Here is a 21,940-nt window from a genome sequence, read left to right as displayed (position 1 = left end):
TAGTTCTGTTAGTATTTGTTTCACATGTGCTGGTGCTCCTGTGTTGGGTGCATATATATTTAGAATGGTTATATCTTCTTGTTGTACTGAGCCCTTTATCATTATGTAGTGTCCTTCTTTATCTCTTGTTACTTTCTTTGCTTTGAAGTCTATTTTGTCTGATATTAGTACTGCAACCCCTGCTTTCTTCTCGCTGTTGTTTGCTTGAAATATGTTTTCCATCCCTTGACTTTTAGTCTGTACATGTCTTTGGGTTTGAGGTGAGTTTCTTGTAAGCAGCATATAGATGGGTCTTGCTTTTTTATCCATTCTATTACTCTGTGTCTTTTGATTGGTGCATTCAGCCCATTAACATTTAGGGTGACTATTGAAAGATATGTACTTATTGCCATTGCAGGCTTTAAATTCGTGGTTACCAAAGGTTCAAGGTTAGCCTCTTTAGTATCTTACTGCCTACCTTAGCTCACTTATTGAGCTGTTATATACACTGTCTGGTGATTCTTTTCTTTTCTCCCTTCTTATTCCTCCTCCTCCATTCTTCATATGTTGGGTGTTTTGTGCTGTGCTCTTTCTAGGAGTGCTCCCATCTAGAGCAGTCCCTGTAAGATGTTCTGTAGAGGTGGTTTGTGGGAAGCAAATTCCCTCAGCTTTTGTTTGTCTGGGAATTGTTTAATCCCACCATCATATTTGAATGATAGTCATGCTGGATACAGTATCCTTGGTTCCAGGTCCTTCTGTTTCATTGCATTAAATATATCATGCCATTCTCTTCTGGCCTGTAGGGTTTGTATCGAGAAGTCTGATGTTAGCCTGATGGGTTTTCCTTTATAGGTGACCTTTTTCTCTCTAGCTGCCTTTAACACTCTTTCCTTGTCCTTGATCTTTGCCATTTTAATTATTATGTGTCTTGGTGTTGCCCTTCTTGGATCCTTTCTGTTGGGGGTTCTGTGTATTTCCGTGGTCTGTTTGATTACTTCCTCCCCCAGTGTGGGGAAGTTTTCAGCAATTATTTCTTCTAAGATACTTTCCATCTCTTTGCCTCTCTCTTCTTCTTCTGGGACCCCTATAATACGGATATTGCTCCTTTTAGATTGGTCACACAGTTCTCTTAATATTGTTTCATTCCTGGAGATCCTTTTGTCTCTCTCTATGTCAGCTTCTATGCGTTCCTGTTGTCTGGTTTCAATTCCATCAATGGCCTCTTGCATCCTATCCATTCTGCTTATAAACCCTTCCAGAGTTTGTTTCATTTCTGCAATCTCCTTTCTGGCATCTGTGATCTCCCTCCGGACTTCATCCCATCTCTCTTGCGTATTTCTATGCATCTCTGTCAGCATGTTTATGATTTTTATTTTGAATTCTTTGTCAGGAAGACTGGTTAGGTCTGTCTCCTTCTCTGGTGTTGTCTCTGTGATCTTTGTCTGCCTGTAGCTTTGCCTTTTCATGGTGATAGGAATAGTCTGCAGAACTGGGACAAGTGACAGCTGGATGAACTTCCCTTCTTGTTGGTTTGTGGCCCTCCTCTCCTGGGAGAACAGCGACCTCTAGTGGCTTGTGCTGGGCAGCTGTGCGCAGACAGGGCTTCTGCTTCCTGCCCGGCTGCTATGGAGTTAATCTCCACTGTTGCTGTGGCCGTGGCCTGGTACGGGCAGCTACTCCAAAATGGTGGAGTCGCGTTGGAGCAGGAGCTGCTGGGAGGCTATTTATCTCCGTAAGGGGCCTCCCTGCTCCCTGCAGCCCAGGGGTTAGGGTGCCCAGAGATCCCCGCATTCCCTACCTCTGGATTAAGTGTCCCGCCCTGCCCCTTTAAGGTTTCCAAAAAGCACCCGCCAAAACAAAACAGCGACCACAAAAAAAAAAAAAAAAAAAAAAAAAAATTTTTAATTAAAAAAAGTGGCTGCTCGTTTTTCTTTATTCTCCGGCACCAGCCTCAGGCATCTGCTCACCGGTCTTGCTGCCCTGTTTCCCTAGTATTGGGGTCCCTATCCCTTTAAGACTTCCAAAAAGCGCTCGCCAAAACGAAACAGCAAAAAAAAAAAAATGGTCGCTCGCTTTTCTGGTGTCCTCCAGCGCCAGGCCTCCGGTGCCCGCTCACTGTTCTTGCTTCCCTGTTTCCCTAGCATCCAGGGCCCCCTGGGCGCGTACTGTGTCTGTGCTCTGTCCCGGATGGCTGAGGCTGGGTGTTCGGCAGTCCTGGGCTCCGTCTCCCTCCCGCTCTGCCTATTCTTCTCCCGCCGAGAGCTGGGGGGAGTGGCGCTCGGCTCCTGCCGGGCCGGGGCTTGTATCTTACCCCCTTCATGAGGCGCTGGGTTCTCTCAGGTGCGGATGTGGTCTGGATATTGTCCTGTGTCCTCTGTTCTTTATTCTAGGAAGAGTTGTCTTTGTTATATTTTCATAGATATATGTGGTTTTGGGAGGAGATTTCCGCTGCTCTACTCACGCCGCCATCTTGGCTCCCTCCTCTCTAGGTTTTTTCATGTCTGGCTTTCCCACTAGAGTCTGGCTTATTACACTATATAATCTCATAAAAGGCAGGGACTTTGTTTCGATAATTTTGTACCCAAGACTAGTAAGAACTTTCAGAAATAGATGCTCAAAGAGGATTTGTTGAAAGGAAGAGACAGAGCAAGAAAAAGCAGGTGGAAGAAGGAAGAGTAGACAGTTGGGTGCATGACCTGGGAGCACGGAAAAGACTCACCAGATATCTTGATATGGGGCAGGAGAGTGACTTGCCTCGGAGGAGACCGTGATTGGAGTGAGAAAAGCAGAAGACCTAGAGGAGGCACAATGGGGAGCAGAAAAATTGGTGGAGACTTTGAAAAGTCCATTTTCTTGGAAATCACTTATGAGAAAAGATACAGTAAAATAGTCCTTTTCAGGGAATGTATCCCTGAAGGGGAATTTTTTTCTTATTATTTATTTTTTTTTAATATGAGATTAGTAATCTTAGCTTTGTAGGAAAAATTCTCTCCAAAGAATAAAGTCTACAAATCATATACTCCAGGGCAGTATTTTTCAAATTACACTTTACAAGGCAGTAGCACTTCTAAAATTTTAGCAGCCCCCTCAAGAAGAGGTTAATAATCATAATAATTGATTAATACTTACTGAATTCTAGTGGAACAGTGGGCCAAGCCTATGCCAATGTCTTGGTCTGTATTATCCCATTTAATCCTTCAAGTTACCCTTTTACATGGGTACTGTTACCATCCCTGCCTCACAGATGAAGCTGATGCTTAAAGGTGTCACCAGCTAGTACATAGACAAAGTGGGATTCAGCCGCCTGGCTATTTGACTCTGGACCCTGGGCCCTTCACAGACAAGGCTATACGTACACCCCTCCCCACCCCCTTGCCAACCACACCCTCCCTCCACCAGAACTGAAATTCAGATTTTGACATCATGGAGAACAAATGGTTGGGGCGGAGGACAGGAACTACACTGTTTGTTGGGGGTTGGGAGAGATTAAAATGTGCCACACTTTGATCACTTTCTCTGAAAGGTCTTGCTTTTCAGCTGTGCAGGGGAGTTTTAAAATCCATCTCGGTGAGTGCATTCTGCTCTCTTGGTACACCAGGGGGAGCATGTAGCACAGGAATGGGAATGTGTTTGCTGCAGGGAATGAGTATTCTTGCTCTTTGCAAAAAGAGTTCTTTTTCTCTCACAGTTGTTTGCTGAACCATTTGAAAGCAAGTTGCTGACATCATGAGATTTCACCTGTATATATGATTTCCTGATAATCACAACATTATCATGTCCAAGAGATTTAACATTAAATATAATAATATTATATAATACATAGTCTGTATTCACATTTCTCCAAATAACTCCAAGATGTCCTTTATTGCTTTTTCTTTTCAGTCCAGAATCACTTTTGTGTTCTCTTAATATTAGATCATGGTCATTTTTCTGGACTATTTTGCTGCAAAATGTTCATAACTTTTACCAGCTATTTAAAATTCCATGAAGCTGACTTACCATTATTTATTAATAAATATTTATTTGGTTATTCCTATTATAACATGGTGTTAAGTGGGACTTTTCTTCTCTCACTCTTGACTCAGGCACTAGTTCAGTAGATATCAGATTCCAAACAGTGAGACTGACTATCATCTATGAATTCTTCAGATGTCACAGGTCAGGTTCCCTGGAACCTCCATCGGATTCTCTGTGATGAAGATTTGTGTGCAGGAAGTTTACTGAGGAGTGTTTGGGGATTAACACCTGCGGGGCAATAAGGGCAGTAGGACTGGGCGGAGGGAATAGTTGAGCTTCAGTGCAGTCACTATAAAGGCCTCAGCTGACCCTCCACTAACCCTGGAGCTGAGATGGTCTTGTAGAGTTGTTTCCTACTGAGGCAAGGAGGCCGGGTCTTTATGCCTCTACATGGACCAGTCACTGGGTGCAGACATGCCTGGGATGACGTAGCTTTCTCCAGCTTAGAACAATTTTTGAGAGAGATTCAGCATGTGAATGAGGGCCTCAGTCCTGAGGGGAAATCTGGCACAGGCCACAGCGTCCTCTACACCAGGAGAATTCTCGTGAGCATGTTGTCTAAGCCTTGGATGCCTGCAGCCAGGCGGAATGCACTAGCAGTCAGTGTGTGGTGAGGGGGCCAGGGGAAGGCCGGGGTGCTACCTCCTTTCCTGAATATATGATGGGGGCTTCCGTAGGGCCACATATTGAGCCTGAAATGTATTTCCAACAGTTGGGGGCAAAGAGAAGTGGATGGAGTAGCCCTTGGGCAGCAGGACACGGGGGGCAGGGGTTGGTCCTGCCCTCCCAGGTTTGTTGGGACAAGGGATGGAAGAGTATTTTGTGGGGCTCAAACGTGTGTCCCCTGGGAGCTCTAGAGAGAACTGGACCAGAGCCATTAAAAAAATTTTTTTTGAAATCATTTAAGACTCACAACAACTTGCAAAAATAAAACAGAGAGTTCCCATGTGCCCTTAATCTGGCTTTCTCCAGTGATAACATCTTTTTAAATTTTGTTTAATTGAAGGATGATTGATATATTATATTGGTCTCAAATATAAAACATAGTTATATAGATTTGTTTGTATAGATTTGATAGTTATCTGCATTATTAAATGCTCACTCCAACTAGTGTAGTTATTATCTCTCAACATAGAAAGATGTTACTGAATTATTGACTATTTTCTCTATGTTGCACTTTCATCCCCATGACTAATTTATACTGATTAAGATTTTGTGCCTCCTTTTTCCTTTCACCTATTTTATCCACCATCCCAACCCTTCCCCCATGGCAACCACTAGTCAGTTCTCAGTGTCTATGAGTCTACTGCTGTTTTGTTCATTTTGTCTTGTTTTTAGATTCCACAAATAAGTGAAAGCATATGGTATTTGTCTTTCTCTGCCTGGCTTATATCACTTAGCATAATACCCTCTAGGTCCATCCATGTTTTCACAAATGGAAGGATTTGTTTCTTTTTTTTGTGGCTGAATAATATTCCATTGTGTATATATACCACATCTTCTTTATCCATTCATATATTGGTGGGCACTTTGTTTGCTTCCATATCTTGGCTATTGCAAATAATACAGCAATAAACATAAGGGTGCATATCTTTTTGAATCAGAGATTTTGTTTTCTTCAGGTAAATTCCTAGGAATGGAATTACTGGGTAATACAGTATTTCTATTTTTAGTTTTTTGAGGAACCTCCATACTGCTTCCTGCAATGGTGGCTGCACCAATTTACATTCCTACCAACAGTGTAGGACGGTCCCATTTTCTCTACATCCTCACTAACACTTATTATTTCTTGTCTTTTGGATAGTGGCCATTATGACTGGTGTGAGATGATATCTCATTGTGGTTTGGTTTGCATTTCCCTGATGATTAGTGATGTAGAGCATCTTTTCATGTGCCTGTTGGCCATCTGTATGTCTTCTCTGGAAAAATGTCTACTCAAGTCCTCTGCCCACTTTTTAATTGGTTTATTTGTTTGTATGATTTTTTTAAATTTTGGATGTTAACCTTTTATATTGATAGCATCTTAGATAACCATGGTACATTTTCAGAACTAGGGCATTGACATTGGCATTGGTACAATGTTACGAGCTAAACTACAGACTTTACTTGGTTTTTATCAATTTTCACATGCACTTGTGTATATGTGTTAATAGAAAATTTTATCACATGTATAGATTTTTGGATTTGTGAAATCAGAATACATAATTGCTTCATTACTATGAAGGAACTCCCCCACACTACACCCTCCCCCAAGTCAGACCCTCCATCTAATCCTATTCCCTGGCAACCACTGGCCTATTCTCTACCACTATAATTTTGTTATTTCAAGAGGTTATATAATGGAATGATGCAGTATGCAGCCTTTTGAAATTGGCTTTTTTCACTCAGCATAACATCCTTGAATTCTGTCCATATTGTGTGTATCAATAGTTTATTCTTTTTTATATCTTAGTGGTATTCAGTTATATTCTCATACAGTTTGTTTATCCATTCTTGGCTGGAGTCATTTAAGTCCTGCCCAAGAGACCCTCTGGGAGGTGACAGGAACTCTAATGATGAAGGCTGAATGGAGAGGATTGCCAGGGAACCAGGGGTAGAGTGGGTACATGGCAGCCAGGATGGAATGCTTCTTCTTTGTCCTGAGAATTCAAACTGGAGAGGTCCTGAGAGGTGGGGATCTCCACAGATACCATGAAATGTGCCCAAGTGAGGCAGTTTTATACAGCTGCAGAATCCAGTGAGCACGAAGTTAGCTTACAACAGTACCAGTCACAAGCCAATTAAAGTATTTCTGGGTATAACTACTTACCTCTCTGCCTTCCATCCATTTTGACATGGGCTCCAAAATGGCAGCTAGTGAGTGGGGGAGGAAATGTAAAGGAATCGTGGAAGAGAAAAGAAATTGTCTGCATGTGGACTCCCTTCTTTCCCCCATCTCTCAGTCAACTGCTGGCTCTAGCTGACAAGGGGTAGAAATCTGGAATGCAAACTGAATTGTTGATTAATATAATGAACTGACACAATGAATTAGTCAGTTAAGACCATGTTTGCGACCATCAGACTGTCATTACCCAAAAGTGACCAGAGCAGGCAGGGTCTTGCAGTAGTTTCATCTAGAGTCAAGGGCAAGCTCCTTTCCTCTTCCTCCTGCCCTCTCCTACTGCCAAAAAAAAAACAACAAAAAAACCCCACCAAAACAGTATATTTAAAGGGATGGTGGGAGAAAAATGATAAAGTATGTTTTGATTATGTCCACTCAGAAGTTATGTAAATAACCTGGAAATAAACATCTTCTATGCATAATCCTTTTTTTCTTTTATGGTATAATTTCCTTAGAGCAAATTCCTGGAAATGGGGTTAATAGACCAAAGGGCATGGATATTTTTATGGTTCTCAAAACATATTGCCAAATTGCTTTTCAAAAGGTTTGTTCCGGTTTACATTCCCACCAGATATTGTATGAAAGTTTTACCAGTTATTCACTGGTAGAGGATAGTGTTATAAGATTGTTAATGTAATGCGGCTTAAATGCTATTTGATGTTTGGGATAATTTTTAAAGTGCTTTTATAATAAGACACTTTTTGAATTAGGTGTTTTATCAATCTCTTTAAACCGGACATTAATATGTTGAGGATAGAAAATATTGCTAAGGGTCTAATTTTATTAATTACTAGCTATTCATATATAGCTTCCAGAAGGTTCCCTGGAGCACTTGGAGAAAGACCAAATCCTGTAGAATTTGTGGGCAAGGAAAAAAGTGAGAGGTGTAGGCTAGAGGATTAGTGCATGCAAGGGACAGGTTCAGGGGCTACTAGTGAGAGGTAAAAGAAGCAAGGGACCAAGAGCAAGAAGATGGCCATGAGGTTAAGAGATGAAGTGGGAAAGGACCTCAGGAGACACAGACAAGAGGCCCAAACAAGCAAGCAGGGTAGGAAATACGCCTTCCCCCCAAATACCAATTAATTGTTAATTAATAATTAGTAAATAAATAAATAAATTGTAAATGTATCATCTTAACCATTTTAAGTGTACTGTTCAGTAGTGTTAAGTATATTCACATTGATGTGCTATAGGTCTTCAGAACTACTGCTTTTTCATAAGGGCTAATACCTGATGAATCCATTTCGTAGCTTGGTGAATGAAAGTGATGAGGCCTTAAGGCTGAAGGTAATTTCCAGATGTGTGAAGGAATCAGTGTTCCATTTGAAGTTGCTCTCTGTAGGGCTGTTTCTCAGTGTCTCCCAGACACAGCCTGCTCTGGTTGAAACCAAAGATTCTGTCATTTCAATAACTTAAGTGTTCCACTCAACAAACACAGAAAATAGGGTAAAAAGAGATATTTTTGCAAGCCACAGACTAATAGAGACCTTCAATATGCCCTCATCTGAGATGAACAATGGCTATTGTGTACATAATACTTTGTTTGTGGTTATTCGGCGAGTTGTTCTATTTCTTCTTAATGGAGTGGGTGTGCATGTGGGAACTGGACTCTCTTTGGCATTGACTGTTCCCTCAGCACAGCTCTTCTCAGCTCTGTGTGATGAAAAGTTTTCAGTATCATTAGAGAAGGGTATCAAGTTTATGTAAGAAACCCGGTGTGTAATAGTCATTGTTGTAAACAAGTATTTTACGGTTAAGTTGACTGTTCCTTAACCTGTATTTAGTCTCACTCCATACGTAGGTCCAATCATTTATTATTTATTTATTTTTTTCCCCAAAATTCTTATTTTTTTGTTTTTTTTGTATTAAGATGTCATTGATATACAATCTTATGAAGGTTTCACATGAACAACTTTGTGAATACAGCATTCACCCATATTATCAAGACCCCCCCCCCCACACACACCTCATCTCAGTCACTGTCCATCAGCATAGTAAGATGCTATAGAGTTACTATTTGTCTTCTCTGTTCTATATTGCCTTCCTCTTAACACCCCTACATTCTGTATGCTAATCACAATGCCCCCTAATCCCCTTCTCCCTCCCTCCCCAACCTTCCTCCCTAACCCCTTCTCTTTGGTAACCACTACTCCCTTCTTGGAGTCTTTGAGTCTGCTGCTGTTTTATTCCTTCAGTTTTTACTTTGTATACTCCAATCATTTATTTTTAAATCAGATTTTTACTTGGGAATATTTTAGATTAACAGAAAAGTTACAGAGTTCTCATATATCCCCTACTCAGTTTTGATTTCCCCTGATGTTAACATCTTATATTATCATGGAACTTTTGTCAAAACCAAACTGACATTGGTACATACCATTAACTAAACCTCAGACTTTATCTGGATTTTACCATTTTTTTCCACTAATGCCCTTTTTCTGTCCTGCACTTCAATTTAGGATACCACATTGCATTTAGTTGTCATATCTCTTTTAGTCTCCTTTAGTCTGTGACAGTTCCTTGATCCTTCTTTGTTTTTCATGACTGCAACAATTTTGAGGAGAATTGGGAATATATTATGTAGAATGTTAGGTACAATAATTTTTAGTACATTATTTTGTGGTCTTCCAAGAGCCCAGCGTTAAAGCACTGCTCCAGTTACTATTAAATAATAGTGGTTTTCCAGGTTGGGTGAACCTGAATGGACCTTTGCAACTATTTAGTTATTGTAGTTAAGAATCCATTGCCTGGAAGGGACAACTGCAGGTATGAATCGCTTTGACAGAGTCCAGTCTTGGCGAGGTTTATATCTTTATGGTTTTGTAACATGGCCGCTCTGTTAGTCAGGGTCTTGGAAGGAGATCTAAGGCACACTCAGCTGGAATTTTGAAGAGGATTTAATGAAGTTTAAGTGGCTATGAAAAAAAATACCATACATAGACTGGATGGCTTAAACAATAGACATTTATTTCTTACAATTAGAGAGGCTGGGAAGTCCAAGATTGAGGTGCTGGCCAACTGGGTTCTTGGCCGGGTCTTCCTGGCTTGCAGATGGCTGCTGTCTCACTGTGTCCTCGCTGGACAGAGAGAGTGCTTGTCTCTCTTCCTCTTCTTAAAAGGGCACTCATCCTATCATGGAGACCCCACCCTGATGACTTCATCTACACCTAATTACCTCCCATGTGCCCTACCTCCAAATACCATCTTGTGCCTTAAAGCTTCAACATGTGAATTTTGGGTGTACATAAACATGCAGTTTGTAAAAGGCAGAAATAGAGGGAACCAATAGGGATGTTGAGGCTCTTAGGGACTGGCAGCATAGGGAAACTCTTCCACCCCAAGGGCTGAAGGAGTAAGGGAGGAAATTGTGTCATGGAGCCCAGAGAGAACTGCAGATGCCAGATGGGCAAGGGAGGGGTGCCCGACAGGAGCTGTAGTTGTAGAGAAATGAAGACATGCCAAAACACTGAGGCAGGGAGAGAGCAAGAAATATTCAGCTTTGCTTCTCCTACTCTCCAGTACCCAATTGTCTCCCATTAGCCAAACCCAACCAGAAGATAAGGGCCGAAGAGCCTTAGTTCCCCAAGGACTGGATGCTGCAGTCCTGCAGTCCTTAGGAATCAGCCTCCAAGCCACAGAGAAGGGTAGAGGATGGAGCAGTAGGTGTGTAAATAGAGAAAAACCAGCACAGACACTTCAAATTGTACCATTGTTGACTGTATCCATTTATTTCATAACGCAGACTTTCAGAGGGCAGGGTCACCACCTTTTTAACTTAGCCTTGTTAAAGCAATTGTATGCATTTCCTAGGGCTATGTAATAAAGTACCATGAACCTAGTGTCTTAAAACTGCAAAAATGTATTCTCACAGTTCTGGAAGGTAGAGGTCTGAAATCAAGATGTCATCAGGACCAGGTTCCCTCTGAAACTGGTAGGGAAGAGCTTTCTTGCCTTTTCTAGCTTCTGGTGGTTACACTCCTTAGCCTGAAGATGTATCCCTCTAATCTGTCTCCAAAGTCACACTGATGTCCCCTCCCTGTGTGTTTCTGTCTCCTCATCTTATAAGGACACCAGTCATATTGGATTAAGGACCTAACAAACTCCAGTATGACCTCATCTTAAATGAACTAATTACATCTGTAATGACCCTATTTCCAAATAAGGTCACATTCTGAGATACTGGAGAATAGGGCTTCAACATATCTTTTTGGGGGACACAATTCCATAATAGTAACCATCATGCCTAGAGAACATTTTTTAGCTGATGAGATAGAAAGATCAACTCAAATCTGTATTTACTGCTCTATCATGTTATTACTTGATAGGGGTCTTATCTCACTCCCATCCCTGGATGGATAGCAGAGGCTGTTTTCCAGAAGTTGAGTTCCTGGTAGCTGACCAGTGACTCAGAGTAGTTGTACTTAGGGAGTGTGCCAGCTAGTGCTAAAAAATATCCCAAGCTAAGAAACAGTGTAATCAACTCTGACCACCCTTGTTCTTTTTCCGGGTGAGATGGCTCAAAGACTATTAATTGCCCTCATTGCCTCCTGTTATTGCTTACTCTATTAATTTCGTAGGGCTGCCAAAACCAGTGATCATAAATTTGGTGGCTTGAAACAACAGAAATTTATTCTCTCACAGTTCTGGAGGCCAGAAGTCTTGAAAGCAAGGTGTCAGCAGGACCACACTTCCTCTGAAGGCTCGAGGGAAGAATCCTTTCTTGCCTCTAAAAAGCTTCTGGTTGTTAGTGATCCGTGGTCTTCTTTGGTTTGCATCTGGGTCACTATAATCCTCTGAGATTCTCTACAATTTCACAGGGCCTTCTCTCTCTTTCTCTGTGTGTCTTTTCTTACAAGGACACCAGTCATTAGACTTAGGGCCCACTTTAATCCAGTATGACCTTATCCTAATTTATTTGCTTCTGCAGTGACCCTATTTCTAAAAAGGTCTGCCATTGTGGGTAGATGTGAATTTGGGGAGATGCTATTCAATCTACTACCCTTACTAAAACTCTTTTTCAGGTGAGAAGAAAGAAGCAGAAAGAGTAACTTTCCCAGGTCATAGTTAGAAGGTGGCTGAGCTGAGCTTACACGCCTACTCTTAACCATTCATTAGCCAAAATGTCTTCCTTTTCTCCCTCTGCCTTCCCTCTCACCTGCTACCACCCCTGTACTTTCATTACTTATTTTCTCATTCAAGGATATTCTGGATGTTAGTTTACCATAATTTCGAAAGACAGATATCACTGATGTTGTTAGCTGTTGAATGGGGGGTGGGAAGATCTGCAGGCAAAAACCTCTCAATCTCCTTGAGATTTAGTTTTTTTTTTTGGTAAATTGGTGAAAATAGAACTTACTCATTTGGTGGATTTGAGGATTAAATAAAATCAATGAGTTAGAAAGTACTTGGTAAAATCTTCCAAGGCATGCATGCAACCCTGAGAAATTTTTATAAACAAATTTTCAAAAAGGAAAGGGAAACTTACTCATCTAGGGTATTAATTTATATTCTTGAATGTCTGCATTGTTGATATGCCTTCAAGTCTTGGACAAATGAACAAGAAACAGAAATAGTGTAGCACAGACATTCAGCATTGCCCATAATTTTAGGTAGCTGTTTGGCCTCTTTCAAGAAGTAAGTAATTTACTTTCATCCTTTCTGTGGTTATAATAGAAGTTGATGTCACAGCTCTGACACTTACTAGCAATATTACCTTGGTCATGTTATTTAACTTTATTACCTTAGGTTGTGAAAGTTAAAAGAAAAAACACATATAAGCTCTTAGTACATCTTCTGGTACATTGTGGATGGTCAGGAAGTGAAATAAAAAAAATCATATTGTGATTATTATTACTATTAAAATTGATATCATTGGTATACACAGGAACTGAGTTTTAAATACTTGGGTAGTGAACATTTTTTTTTAACTTCAAAAACTTTGAAAAATAATTTTAGACTTAAAGTCATAAAAATAGTACAAAGATTCTTCAAATATAGCTTCACCAGCTTCCCTTACTGTTAACAACTTAAGTAACCACAGTAGGTTGATCAAAACTGGGAAATTAATACTGATACTATACTGTTAGGTAAACTGTAGATCTTGCTTGAAATTGCTTGTTTTTCTGTTAATGATCTTTTTTTCAGACTCAAGATCCAATCCAGCTGAACTTAATTATAGAGGGACATGAACTTGGTCTTCTTTTAGTTTTTCTTTGTCTTTCATGATCTTGACACTTTTGAAGAGAACTCATCAGTTACTTTGTGGAATGTTCTTCAATTTGGGTTTGTCTGTTTTCTCTGATTAAATGGAGGTAATGCAGTTTTGGCAAGAATACCTGAGAAACAATGTTACGTCCCTTCTCCTTGCACCCTGTCAGGAAGTAAACAATGTCAATACGTCTTATTACTGGTAATGCTAGCCTTTTGGTTAAAGTAGTATCTTTCAGGTTTCTTCACTGTAAGTTACCATTTTTCCTTTTGTAACTAACAAATACCTTGGGTAGATACTTGGAGATTATGCAGATATTCTGTTTCTCATATTTTATAGAGTGATTTTAGTCTCTACAGATGATTCTTGCCAAAGCAATTATTACTGTGATGTTTACTTATTGGGGATTTTCTATTTCCTTCATACTTTCTTCATTTATTAATTGGAATTCCTCTATAAGGAAGAGTTATTCCTTCTCCCTCACTTATATTAGAATGGGCTTATGAATATTATTTTTGTTCTGTGGGTTGTAACCTAATACTATCATTATTTATTTTGTTGCTCAAATTGCTCCAGCTTTGGCCATCAGGAACTTAATTAGCTTGGCTTCTGTATCCATCCCTTCAATACGCTCCATCCCTTGTTAGTACCTTCTTGCTTTTTGGCATTTCCTTTTTGTTCTAGGCTCAGCTTGTTTTTCTTGCTCCAACCCTGGAATTAACCTTTTTTCCAAAAAGAACTAGTTCCTTTTATTGGATAGTGGATTAGAAGCCAAGGTCTTGGGGGAGGTGTCATTGCTTCTAGGATCCCCCAGTGGACAGAGCCAGGAAATATTTACATATATACTAACACACATCTGTATTTCAGTATTTGTCTGTATAAATATTAAAAGCCATAATGAATACATTCATTCTAAAGCAATTGCATGAATATCTATAAGGCAGTCTTCTTTTTGTCTCCCAATAATACAGAACAGAGCCATTACAATATTGCAGAGTCAATAGTACTTGTTTACTTTCAATTTTATATTGTGATTCAGATAGCTGAGATTGTTAGTGAAGAGACATAACCTCAGGTAATTCTGAACCGGAAAACAAAAATCATAGAGGTATCCAATTCATGTTTCCTGAACTGATATTCCAGTTTGAGAGGTGTTGATAGTCCTATCACATTAAATGGTCTCTGAGGGCCAATAAATCTGGGAAATTTATTATGGTAGATCCCCCACACTTGTGTAGTACTGCCCAGGGAGTTTAAAAAATTTGTTTTATGGAAAAATTATGTGTTCAAAACAAAATATTTATCAGATAACTTTATGGAACCAGAAGACATAAGAAAAAGTAAATATCACATTTCTATGTATTTTCTATTGCATAGATTTATTTGGGACTAAATGTTGGTCTTCACAATAACTTGAGATTTTTAAAGTAAGTGACCACATTCCTTGTTAAGGGAAGCTACCGTAAGGTATGCCTTCAAATGCTTTTAAAACCTAGGGGAAAAATTGCATTTGCTTTATCGAAGGACAAAAAAATTTTTTAGTAAAAATGGTGTTCTGTACTCCTGCCATTGAAATACAGCTTCACAGACCTTATGGGAAAGCTAACAACAAAGACAAAAAATCCTGTTTCAAAGTAGTCATTTTGTGGATGAAGGTAGAAACCTATGCTCTTTTCTCCACCACAGCATTTCATATTTAAACCTTCTATTTTTAACCTGATGGTGGGATTCATGGCTAATGCTTATGAGATCTGTGTCTAGACAGTTGAGAAAAACAGGAAATGAGTTACATTGTAGCTTAAGAAAATTTAACCTTTTGTCTTCTAGCTCCAAGCTTTGCCTGCTTTAAAAAAAACATTCCTTCTCTCCTGAGAATTTCAGAGCATTTAAGGAACTATAATAACCCAGGCCCTCTTCAGGGAACAGAGCTAGCTATTTTTGTGGAAAAGAAAATGAGAACATGGGTTTGCTGTGCTTGGACCATAAAATGAACGCAGCCATTTGGAGGCACACGTTGGCCGTCTTCTGAATTATCAGTACATGCTTGCAGCTGTCTCTGATGGTGTGAGGCTAAAGGGCAGGAACTCATCCCGGGTAACTCATTCGACTCTGTGCTGGATGCATAGTTTGACGCTACAGGACATGCAGGGCCCCCAGAAGAGCAAGTTACAAAGCAGCAGCTGGCATTTATGGAATGCTTCCTGTGTGCCAGGCACTGAGCTAAGCCCGTCATATACATGATCTCATTTAATACTCTCAGCAATGCGAAAATGTGGTTACTGCTTTACCCCCATTTCAGCCAGAGAGAAAAGGAAGCCCAGAGAGGGTAAAGAACCTATGAGAGTCTCAGAACTGGCTTTTGAACCCAAATCAAGGTGATTCTAGAACCTGTGTTCTTAGTTGGTATGTGATCCTGTTGAAGATAAATGAGATGAGTTATGTAACAAACTTACCACAGTTCCTGGTCCATAAGGATCACAGTTAATACCTGCTATTATTTACGTGTGTAGGTAAAATAATCTGCTCTTCAGTATTAAGTAAATTATACTACTCACTCACTGCACCTCCTACCCCACCCCCAACCATAGTAAGACACCCAAGTGCTTAGTGCTCCTAAGTAGCTATAGAATGGAAATGAATTGAATAGTGGTGGTGAGAGTCTGTACTCAATGTATTTATTACATGTGATATCGTAGTGGGGCTGGAGATACAATGGTGGTGACAGCTGGTCAAATTAGAGGGTTTGTAAACAAGTAAAGGGAACTAACTGGCTCACACCGCGATAAACTAACATTTTAGCTTTATTAACCATTGCTTCTTAGAATCTAAGAAATGACCATATACTACATACAACAAACTATCTTAAGGGCCTGCTTTGTCAGACTCAAAGGCTATAGGGATACAGTATTTAGGTAAGACATAATCATTGCACTAATGGAGCCTACAATCTAGTAGGAAATACATTAAAAAAACAAACAAATGAAATCATTACAAACTGTAATAAGTGCCATTAAAAAATATTAAAAGTTGAGATCTAGAGTAATGGAGTTGGGATGGGGGAGGAGGGTCAGCTCCTACTTGGTAAAGGGTAGTAAAGGAAGTAAGGTATTTCCATTAGTAGGAGGAGACATCTGAGACCTGATGGTAAGGAAGAACCTAGAAAGAGAGGACAATACAGACAAAGGTTTTGAAGTAGAAAGAGGTTGACAGGTTCAGGTGAGTGAAAGAGGATGAGTGTGGCTGGAGTAAAACAGGGAGAGGGGGATAAGCTGAGACTAGGAAGACAGGCAGGACCAGATTGTAAAGGGCCATATCAGCTTGGTAAGAAATTGGGTTTTCGTCAAAAGTGTAGTGGAAATCCACCCAAGGGCTCTGCGTAGATGAAGAACATGCTCTGGTTTGCTGCTGTGTGGACAATGGAAGGGACAGGATAAGGACGTCACTGGGGTTGCCTGCATAAAAGACAATGGTGGCTGGGAGCAAGCACTCCTGACAAGAGGGAGGCTGGATGGTCAGAGACAAAAGGACATGTGAAGATGGAGGCAGAGGTCAGAGTGATGTGGCTCCAGGCGCCGAGGAATTTGGATGGCCCCTTGAAACTGGAAAAGACGAAGAAGTGGATTCCCCCTAAAGCCTCTGGAGGGTACGTGGCTCTGCCAGCTGCCCATTATAGACTTCTGGCCTACAGAACTCTGAAGTAATATATTTGTGTTACTTTAAGCCATTAGGTTGGTGCTGATTCATTACAGCAGCAACGGGAAAACTTTACAGCCCATAAGCGTAAAGGAGTGAAGGGAGGAAGGGTGTGACCGGAGCCCACCGGGACACCTCCCTGGAGAAGGTCAACTGATGGCTGCTGTGGCCCTCCGGCAGCGCTGCTGGCAGGAAGAAACAATCTGCCTTTGCTCTGCCTCACCCTCCACGTCTTCCTATACCCTTCCCCTGGCCAGCACTAACCAGAAGCTGCAGGCAGAGGGCCCATGGAGGCAGTTCCCCTGGGTTGGCCTCCGGGTGACAGAGAGAATAGAGGAGGATGGAGAGTGGATTCAGAGCAGCAAGTGGAAAATATCCAGCCCAGTGCAGGTTGCCAACCTAACGGGTTAGCTCTTTATCTGGAGCTTATAAGAAAGTGGGAAGTTTGGAGTGGTGCCCTTGCTTATCTCTACCCTCTCTTTGGTTTTGCCTCATATTTTCACAGTGCAGATAAATGATGTCAGTGTACCTGTTTCTAGTATCTCATTCACCCCTCAGTTGCAGCAAGTTTCCAAAGTAAAAGATATAAATTAAAGTTAGCCATCATTTACTCTAAGACCAAAAAGCATATTGACATCACAGTATCATGAATGGATTTACTTAAAACTTTTTTCATGTTTTAACCTAAAATAGAGATTCCAAAACTCTGAATTGACTACATCAGCACTCCTGGATGTTTAAAGATTTTATAGATTTGGAGATTCCATCCTTACAGATTCTCATTTAGTAAGCTTGAGTGGGGAATGAGAGTCTGTTTTCTTTTTAAAACATGCCCCCATAGGTTTTCATGAGCAACAGATGCCTTCAATCTCAACTATTTTTTAGGCCAAACTGCCTTTAGACTTATCAGTTACATATTGCATGACAGCAGAGTTTTTATTAATCTCTTTTTTCAAATTAGAGAAATTATTCATTTCTGCTCCTTTCATACATCTTATTGTTCAGGAAGCAGTCTTATACGCACATCTAAAATAATGTACCATCGCACACACTGTTTAGAGACAGAGCATCACAGGTAAAGCTGATCACCCATCCAGAGTCCACAGCTTTCAGGGTCTCACTCCTTGATTTTACATTCATTTCTTAAAGTCAGAAATGTCATCTCCCAAAAGCATTAAGGGGGTTGTAAAACATAATCACTTTGTTCAATATTGTAGTTGCAAAAATGGAGTATATTTTCTTTAAGAAATGAAAAACTAAGAAAAAAATGCCACTTACACATGTTTGGTATGTCAGTATAGGCCAGCAGCAAAAAATACTGTGATAAGCTTGTCTTTATGATACCAAGAAGACGTTCTAGTCCAAGCTTTAAAATGCTTCCTGTATTTTCACTAGGTGCTTCTTTTCTGCTTTTCATACTTTTCCATATTTCATATCAGATGATTGGTAGAGCCTTTAAAACTTCATTAAGAGGAGTGAGTTCAGTATCCCCTGATTTCTTCTCAAAACGCACTCTAACCCCTCAGACACCCTGGCAGTTTCATTCTCATGAACACTTTAGCCATGAAAAAACTCAGTAAGACACAGTCAAACCTAGTGACTAGAAGAAGTCTACTGAGTTTTGGAATGTTTGGGACACTGGATCGGTCTAGATTTATGAACCCTAAACCTCCCATTGTAAACAGGAAGCTGGATGCAAGTCCTTCCATAATATATCGTCCATTTACTCTGTAGGCAAAGAAAGCTACTGGTCTCTGATGCCCATGTTCATCAGTCATAGAGCCAACACTTGCAGGTTCAACAATAACATCGTAAATTATTCCTCCGGTGATAAGTAAGACACCACCACCAGAGCGTACGCCCTCATGGCTGACCGCACACGCACCCAGGGTGGCTTCTTCAGCTTCAGCTCGGGGCATTCGAGCATGAAGAATAGAACTTGTATGGTCCGCATGTTGGTGGCGACAGGAGCAGCTCCTGGCCTCCAGCCCCACACGCTACCCATTAATCTTAAGACATTCTTTAAAAAGTTCTACTTCCAGTCAGCTGGAATGTGATTGGAATTAAATTCACCACATACAGTTTTGTATGAACAGAAAAATCCATTTTATTAATATCAGCTACTCTGTATAGGTAATGAACTACTGTGATGTGACAGCCACTGGACTTGGCACTGTGTCTACAAAAATGAATTATAATTCAGATTTTCAAGAATTTAGTTTGTTGGGAGGGACATCTCTGCAAACAAATAATTGTAATACAGTGAGATCAGGGCTACGATGGGACCGTGAGCATAGTGTCTCAGGAATTTCAGGGTGATACTCCAAGAGGTCTTTATGAAAGATGTGTCATTTGAGCTGCACCTTGGGGGGAGAGTAGGAGTTTACAACACAGGGAAGGTCCTTCCAGACAGTGAGAACAGCACATACAACAGAGGCATGAAGCAGGTGGCTGGCTAAGGGAACTGCATGTGGTTTGGAGGAGCTGGAGCAGAGGATGTACAGCTCTTGATGAAGCTTTGGGGGAGGCAAGGGCTTTCATATCACCAGTCCTGCTGCCAATGACAGTGAGCTTGTATGTTAGACCAGTGTTTATGGGAAGTCTCGCAGTGCCTTGAAAGCTTTGGTATAAAAATTGCAAAAGTAAGTCTTGTCAAACTTTCCAACAACCCAGAATGATTTTATAGTGAATGAATGAAAGTCCCCTTTCACTGCTCTCTTCTGTGTCCACCCAAATCACATCTACCCCCCACCCCCACTACAGAGTTGGCCATTGTTAATAGTCTGGGGCATCCTCACTGATGTGTTACAAATTCTATTATTTATTTTCAAACCTACTGCTATGGGCTGAATTGCACCCCCCTGAAATTCATATATTGAAGCCTAACCCAACTGTATTTGGAGTAGGGTCTTCAGGAGGAAATTAAGATTGAATGAGGACAGGTGTCTCCCCTGCAAAACCACAGTGAGAAGATGGCCCTGTGCAAGTCTGGAAGAGAGCTCTTGCCAGAAACAGGACCTTGCCAGGCATTGTTCTTGGACTTTCCAGCCTCCAGAACTGAGGAAAATGAATTTCTGTTGTTTAAGGCTCCAGTCTATGATATTTTGTTATGGTAGCCAGAGACCAAGACACCTACCAGAAATAGAAAAAAACAGTAAAAAGAATCTTCATTTATCTGAAACCAAGATTGAAAAATTATCTGTTGAATGATTATGAACAGGAAAGGGATATGATTAGATATGTGTTCTAGAAGGATCTCTTGGGCAGCAAAATGGATATATTGGAGGGATTCGGGCTGGAGATGGGGAGAAGGGTTATGCACTTCTTACAAACTTCCAGGCAAGCAATGCTGAGGGCTCTAGTTGCAGGGAGGTAGTGGAGAAGGAGAGGAGAAGCTACATATATTGCGGTCATAAGTCTGAATTTCACTGAATCTAAGATGCCTTGGATAGTAAAAGCCTGAATTCAAAGATATTAAAAATGAAAAGAATGCTCACCTTAGAATTGATGAAATGCAGAATTAAAACCTGGGAACCACCAATCCCCATGAACACTGGACACAAGTTCTTAATTTATTAGTGTGTACAAGTGAAGCAACATTTTGGTATCTGGAATCCTGATGCACAGTGTGGCTTAATGAGCATGTCTTTTTAACACTTCACAAGTTGCACTCTTGCTGTTCTTGACTGAAGAACGTGTTTTGGTGAGGGATTAATGAGGATTGGAACTTTATAGGAGCCTCTCAAGCACAATGCTACTCAGGTGTGGCTATGTCATTTACAAGGCCACAGTCATGCTCAGTTTGGGGGCAGGAAAATTCTGTGTATTTAATAAAAATGGGTGTTTTGAGTGGTGGCGCTGGGAGACCTGGCCTGCTGCTTCCTTTTCCAGGGAGCTTTCTTGGGCGTCTGGAGAGCAATTGGGTTCCACAGGCAGATGGAGCTATTACCCGTGTTTTTTCTCTCCCCAGTGACAGGCCTGCCAGCCAGTAATTACAGGGTACCAGCATCCCTTGTTTTGGAGCTGGGATAGTTATGTAAACAACATGATCAAGCATGGCTTGCCCAGGCTACCCTTCGGGGACCTGAAATTCCCCTTTGGAAGGCATGGCATCCAAATCAAACCAGGCACCTGGATGAGGGGCAGGATGCAGCTTTCTGCAGAAAAGCTGGATGCAGGGTTGAAGGATCCACGCCCCAGGAATGGGCCCCAGTAACATGAGCTAGTAAGCTCATGTGTGCATGCCCAGGACCCCACAGTGAATTTTTGCCTTTCCTAATTTGAAATTGGATTGAAAAACTCATGTGAAGGTTGAAAATCCAGACGCAGACTTTTTTGTTGCAAGTTATTTTAGGACTACATTTTATTGGTTGTTTTGGAAAAAGTACTTTGCCTTTGCGTTCCCGGAAGTGCCCAGCAAAGTTGGCCACTGTTAACCCCTAAGTTACATGGTGAGTGTGGGCTCTGGGTTTGGACAGCCTAAGTTTGAAGCCCAGTTCTGCACCATGTCCCTGGGCAAGCTGCTTATCTTTCCTGTGCCTCAGTTCTCTCCTCTATGAAACGGAAATAAAAAATAGCATCTATTTCATAGAATTGTCGAGGTAATCAAGCACTTAGCATGCTGAGTACCCAGTTATTCTATATAAGAACAGTACCCAGCTATTCGATATAAAAGTAGAATTAATAACTACAATATTGAACATTAACAAGTGTTGAATTTACTCGGTGCCAGGCACTCTTCTACAAAAAATAGCTCATTTAATCCAACCAACCATCCTATGGTGCTATTATTATATTCCCATTTGATAGATGAGGGAATTGACACACAGGTAAGTCTATTTAATATGTCTTATTGTGTTCTGCTGAAGCTCATATGTACCTGATTGTAGATTATTAAAATTACTCATTTATATGCCTGGCTCTCCCCCCATAAATACGTGGGGTCCTCATATGTGATGGCTCTAGCATTCTTTTTTGACTTGGTAGACCTAGTTGCAGGCACACAGTAGGTAAAAATGTTGACTAGATTAGCATTAGCTCAATAGGAAGTCTGGGGTATTTGGGATATTACCAAGAAAAAATATTAAGTTTGGGCTATCAACGTGAAAAGAGTTTTTTCTGTATTGGCTCCCAACCATGCTACATGGCTCTTCCTGCGGTGT

At 40.8% G+C, this 21,940-nt stretch overlaps 1 protein-coding gene and 1 pseudogene across 3 annotated transcripts in view; one reads left to right on the top strand and one right to left on the bottom strand.

Moving 5' to 3' along the window:
- LOC130682830 (serine/threonine-protein kinase TAO1-like) overlaps positions 1–21,940 on the top strand; it is a 174,271-nt gene that overhangs the window by 8,784 nt on the left and 143,547 nt on the right. The gene's annotated exons all lie outside the window — the stretch shown is intronic.
- Positions 17,787–18,795, bottom strand: LOC130682829 (oligosaccharyltransferase complex subunit OSTC-like; annotated as a pseudogene).

This window comes from Manis pentadactyla, chromosome 3, assembly GCF_030020395.1.
Source record: "Manis pentadactyla isolate mManPen7 chromosome 3, mManPen7.hap1, whole genome shotgun sequence".
Lineage (NCBI taxonomy): Eukaryota > Metazoa > Chordata > Mammalia > Pholidota > Manidae > Manis > Manis pentadactyla.
This window is presented reverse-complemented; position numbering and strand designations above follow the sequence as displayed.